This window comes from Rana temporaria, chromosome 5 (genome assembly GCF_905171775.1).
Source record: "Rana temporaria chromosome 5, aRanTem1.1, whole genome shotgun sequence".
In the NCBI taxonomy this organism is placed as follows: domain Eukaryota; kingdom Metazoa; phylum Chordata; class Amphibia; order Anura; family Ranidae; genus Rana; species Rana temporaria.
In genome coordinates this window covers 16,768,632-16,774,733 of record NC_053493.1, presented here as the reverse complement: position 1 = coordinate 16,774,733, position 6,102 = coordinate 16,768,632, and the positions used below count along the sequence as shown (strand labels likewise).

At 41.3% G+C, this 6,102-nt stretch overlaps 1 pseudogene; it reads right to left on the bottom strand.

The window, feature by feature from the left end:
• Nucleotides 1-4,760: 4,760 nt before the first annotated feature.
• LOC120942214 lies at nucleotides 4,761-4,895 on the bottom strand (annotated as a pseudogene).
• Nucleotides 4,896-6,102: the final 1,207 nt, after the last annotated feature.

Here is a 6,102-nt window from a genome sequence, read left to right as displayed (position 1 = left end):
GACTCAGAGCCGAGCCGCTGCACCACGCTGCCTGCCACCCGCCACGATGGGGTAAGTGCCGGGACCGGAGCTTCTGCTGATTTATTGAGCTCTGGAGCAAAGTGCACAGTCTGTTTGCCTTTATTAACCGCTTAACGACCGCCGCATGTAATTATACGTTGGCAAAATGGCACGGGCAGGCAGAACGACGTGCCTGCACGTCGCTGCCTTGGCGCGGGTCGGGGGTCCGATCGGGACCCCCCCCCCCGGTACATGCGGCGGTCGCTAAGCCTCAGGGAGCGATCCGGGATGAGGGCGCGGCTATTCGTTTATAGCCGCCCCCTCGCAATCGCTCCCCGGAGCTGAAGAACGGGGAGAGCCGTATGTAAACACGGCTTCCCCGTGCTTCACTGTGGCGGCTGCATCGATCGAGTGATCCCTTTTATAGGGAGACACGATCTATGACGTCAGACCTACAGCCACACCCCCCTACAGTTGTAAACACACACTAGGTGAAACGAAACTCCTACAGCGCCCCCTGTGGTTAACTCCCAAACTGCAACTGTCATTTTCACAAAAAACAATGCAATTTAAATGCATTTTTTGCTGTGAAAATGACAATGGTCCCAAAAATGTGTCAAAATTGTCCGATGTGTCCGCCATAATGTCGCAGTCACGGAAAAAAACGCTGATCGCCGCCATTAGTAGTAAAAAAAAAAAAAATTATAAAAATGCAATAAAACTATCCCCTATTTTGTAAACGCTATAAATTTTGCGCAAACCAATCGATAAACGGTTATTGCGATTTTTTTTTACCAAAAATAGGTAGAAGAATACGTATCGGCCTAAACTGAGGAAAAATGTTTTTTATATATGTTTTTGGGGGATATTTATTATAGCAAAAAGTAAAAAATATTGCATTTTTTTCAAAATTGTCGCTCTATTTTTGTTTATAGCGCAAAAAATAAAAACCGCAGAGGTGATCAAATACCACCAAAAGAAAGCTCTATTTGTGGGAAAAAAAGGACGTCAATTTTGTTTGGGAGCCACGTCGCACGACCACGCAATTGTCTGTTAAAGCGACGCAGTCCCGAATCGCAAAAACCTGGCCTGGGCATTTAGCTGCCTAAAGGTCCGGGGCTTAAGTGGTTAAACCCACCCCTGTGTGTCGTCAGAAGCCAATGTGACAGGGCGACAACGCAGGAAGACCCAATTGGAAGACCCTGACCAACAGTGTTGACAGCAATTGGGTTTTTCATCGACTTTTTTAGGAGTTTGTGTCTGTTTAGCATGCGTGTTACACCGTCAGCCCCATACATGTATAGAATCATTTATGAAGAGGCGCGTTTGTTTACCATCCTGAGTGCCAATCATCGCCATCCCCGGTGTGATGAGACGCGCTAATCCTGCAAAGATCATCATTCCTGTGTAACCCCTGAAGCATTATTGCTCTTTTTTTTTCTCTAATTCCCCCCTTACCATTAAAAGAACTATTGTCTCCTAATCTCCACATTCCGATGTTGCCATGGTGACGGCGGTGCGAGATGCAGGGAAGAGGTCTGCGCACCCCCCTGGACACGCAGAAGACGGAACGCGGCATCGGCAATATTCTGCAACTGGGCGCCAGATAACAACCAGCAGACTATATAGACTATTGGAGGATTACGTTTTTTTTTTTTTTTTTAGATTTTATCAGCTATGACTTTCTGTAAAACATATCTTTTTTTTATTTCACTAATGATTTATTTAAAAAAAAAAAAAATTATTTAACCACTTTCCTACTGCACTAAAAAAATATTTAATTTATTTAACCACTTCCATACCACACTAAAAAAATTTTTTAATTTATTTAACCACTTCCATACCGCACTAAAAAAAATCATATATTTAACCACTTCCCTATCGCAGTAAAAAAAAAAAATATATTTAACCACTTCCCTATCGCAGTAAAAAAAATGTTAAATTTATTTAACCACTTCCCTACCACAGTAAAAATATTTAATTTATTTAACCACCTCCCTGCCGCACTAAAAAAATATTAAATGTATTTAACCACTTTCCTACCGGACTAAAAAAATATTAAATGTATTTAACCACTTTCCTACCGGACTAAAAAAATATTTAATTTATTTAACCACTTCCCTACCGCACTAAAAAAAATATTTTATTTATTTAACCACTTCCCTACCACACTAAAAAAAATATTTAATTTATTTAACCACTTTCCTACTGCACTAAAAAAATATTTAATTTATTTAACCACTTCCCTATCGCAGTAAAACAAATATTTAATTTATTTAACCACTTCCCTACTGCACTAAAAAAATATTTAATTTATTTAACCACTTTCCTACCACACTAAAACAATATTTAATTTATTTTACCACTTCCCTACCACGCAAACATTTTTTTATTTATTTAACCACTTTCCTACTGCACTAAAAAAATATTTAATTTATTTAACCACTTCCCTATCACAGTAAAAAAAATTAAATGTATTTAACCACTTTCCTACCGGACTAAAAAAATATTAAATTTATTTAACCACTTCCCTACCGCACTAAAAAAAATGTAATTTATTTAACCACTTTCCTACCACACTAAAAAAATATTTAATTTATTTTACCACTTCCCTACCACACTAAAAAAAAAAAAATTATTTAACCACTTTCCTACTGCACGAAAAAAATATTAAATTTATTTAACCACTTCCCTATCGCAGTAAAACAAATATTTCATTTATTTAACCACTTCCCTACTGCACTAAAAAAAATATTTAATTTATTTAACCACTTTCCTACCACACTAAAAAAATATTTAATTTATTTTACCACTTCCCTGCCGCAGTAAAAAAATATTTAATTTATTTAACCACTTCCCTACTGCACTAAAAAAATATAAAATGTATTTAACCACTTCACTACCACACTAGAAAAAAATATAAAATGTATTTAACCCCTACCGCACTAAAAAAATATTTAATTTATTTAATTACCTCCCTACCACACTAAAAAAAATATTTAATTTATTTAACCACTTCCCTACCACACTAGAAACAATATTTAATTTATTTAACCACTTCAATTTACTCAGAGCCCAAAAACATTATATATATATATATATATGGCATTTTAGACCCTAGAGAATAACATTTTATTTTTTATGGTGAGGAAATCCCAAAGGGAAATCAGGACTAAAGGGATGCAGGCCCTGCCACTTTCCTCATTAGAGCCCTGCAGGTGCAGCAGCTGATTAATAATACAATTTCTCAAATCGAATCTGCAACAAAGTCTGTTAAAATGTAGCTGGCAACACCGATCGCTCAGGAAAAAGCCAACAGGTTGATCGTAACCAGCCTGCCCGTATACGGATTCAAAATTCAGCTGGTCCCTACTGAACTGGGAATACGGCACTGCATTGCTTTAACTGACAATTGTGCGGTCGAGTGACGATGTACACAAATAAAATTGATGTCCTTTATTGCCACAAATAGAACTTTCATTTGGTGGTATTTGATCACATCTGCATTTTATTTTATTTGAATTTTTTTTGCGCTAAAAACAAAAAAAAAGACTGACAACCAAAAAAAATATATACATTTTTTTTTACTTTCTGCTATAAAACAAACCCAATAAAAAAAAAATGAAATCAAGTTTCTTCATAAATTTTGGCCAATATGTATTCTGCTACATATTTTTGGTAAAACAAAGAAGTGTATATTGATTAGTAATTATATTGATTTTTTTGTTCCTATTGAAAAGCCTGTGGAGTGCAAAACACACCCAAAAACTCCACCCGGTGCAGAAAAAATGTGCACACACATAAAGAGTGTATCACAAAAACATGCAACGGGTTTTGCGTCAAACGGTCCTCCTCACGAAGGACCTCTGGACCTGACCCTGATCCCCCGAGGAGTTAGGCTCCAGACGGGGACTGAGGTAGTCAAATGGTCTGAGCAGCCGAAGCCGACACGGACCCAACTTCCTTGGAGGGTCTGCCGAAACAGAACCCTCCCAGTACTAGGTGGGGCTCCCCCCGAAGGGAGACCCCATGAGAGCAAGTGAACTAAGCCAGAAGGCCATGTCCACCCACTACCAAGACATTCAGGGCTGTCCCGAGGACCGGCACCCTATCACACACACAGTGTACATAACTTGCACCAAACAAAAAAAGACATAAAGTGACAAACACGGGGGTAAAATAAAAAAGAAAGTGGGGGAGAAGGAAGGTGGGAGAGTGAGTGGAAAGTGACCATCGTGCAATGCGATGGCCGGCCCTCCGGCCAGGAATCAAATATTCCTCTGGTCCTAGCCAAAAGGCCCGGCCCTAGAGGCAGGTGTGAAAAGGGTGTTTGTGGAGATGTGACCAAGGTGCCATACTTGTGCCTCTCAAACACTTGTGCAAATACGGCACCCCTGGACTGCCACTCCAGGGGCACAATCTCCACAGGCTTTTCAAAGGGCCCCAACCAACAGCCCGGACAGTAACAGCCCCCTTCCCTACCAGGAAGGAACGAGAGCTCCGGAAGCTCAGGGAGAGAGCCCGCCCAGGACTGCAAGCTCCCCCCGTCGCCTCTTTCACTCCCTACCTAATTATACTCGGGAGGTACTAGCCTACAACTGACCCCCCCCTTAACAGTAGGGTGGGGTCAACGTTCCCTCTCGAGAAACTGGCAAGCTTAGGAACTGCAACAAATCCAGGCCAGAAGGCCAGGGATCCCGGCCCCTCAGCTTCGACCTCATGTTTCTCCGTCCCGATCAGAAGGCTTCCACCTCCACGCCAGCAGGTTCTGCATCTGCCACCGCAATTCCTTTCCACCTTGCCGTGTACTAAGGACGGTTAGCATAGCACCACCTACTGGCAACTGATAAGAACAGATACTACACTTGATCTTAGCCAAAAGGCCGAGAAGTGATAATTATATTGATTGGTTTACACGAACCTTATAGTGTCTACAAACTATAGGATATTTTTATGGAATTTCTTTTTTTTTACTAGTAATGGCAGCGATCAACCACTTATAGTGGGACTGCAATATTGCGCCACATAATCTGACACATACTGACACTTTTTGGGAAGACACTAATACAGTGATCAGTGCTAAAAATATGCACTGTCCCTGTACTAATGACACTGACAGGGAAGGGGTTAACATCACAGGAAAACAAAGGGTTAAATGTGTACCTAACCAGTGTTTATGTTTTCTGTGTGTGCTGCTTTTACTAGGAGGAGAGATGCATTTAATTCCCTGCTTTGCAGGGACACAACATGCACTCTCTACAATGCTGAGAAGTCGAGGACGTCATATGATGGCGGTCCAGAGGGACGGAGGGTTGCTGCCGCCATCATATGACAAGGTGACAAGACCTCTTTATGGAGACTTCAGTTTTTTTTAGACCTCCAATGTCATTGGGCAGGTGACAGGACCTCTTTATGAAGACTTCAGGGGTTTATTAGACCTCCGATGTCACTGGGCAGATAACAGGACCTCTTTATGGTGACTTCAGGGGTTTATTAGACCTCCAATGTCATTGGGCAGGTGACAGGACCTCTTTATGAAGACTTCAGGGGTTTATTAGACCTCTGATGTCACTGGGAAGATGACAGGACCTCTTTATGGTGACTTTGGGGGTTTATTAGACCTCCAATCTCATTGGGCAGGTGACAGGACCTCTTTATGGAGACTTCAGGGGTTTATTAGACCTCCAATGTCACTGGGCAGATGACAGGACCTCTTTATGATGACTTCAGGGGTTTATTAGACCTCCAATGTCATTGGGCAGGTGACAGGACCTCTTTATGGAGACTTCAGGGGTTTATTAGACCTCCAATGTCATTGGGCAGATATCAGGGCCTATTAATGGAGACTTCAGGGGTTTATTAGACCTCTGATGTCATTGGGAAGATGACAGGATCTCATAATAGAGACTTCAGGGGTTTATTGGACCTTCAATGTCATTGGGCAGGTGACAGGACCTCTTTATGGAGACTTTAGGGGTTTATTAGACCTCCTATGTCATTGGGCAGGTGACAGTACCTTCTTATGGAGACTTCCAGGTTTTATTAGACCTCCAGCGTCATTAGGCAGGTGACAGGACCTCTTTATGGAGACTTCAAGGGTTT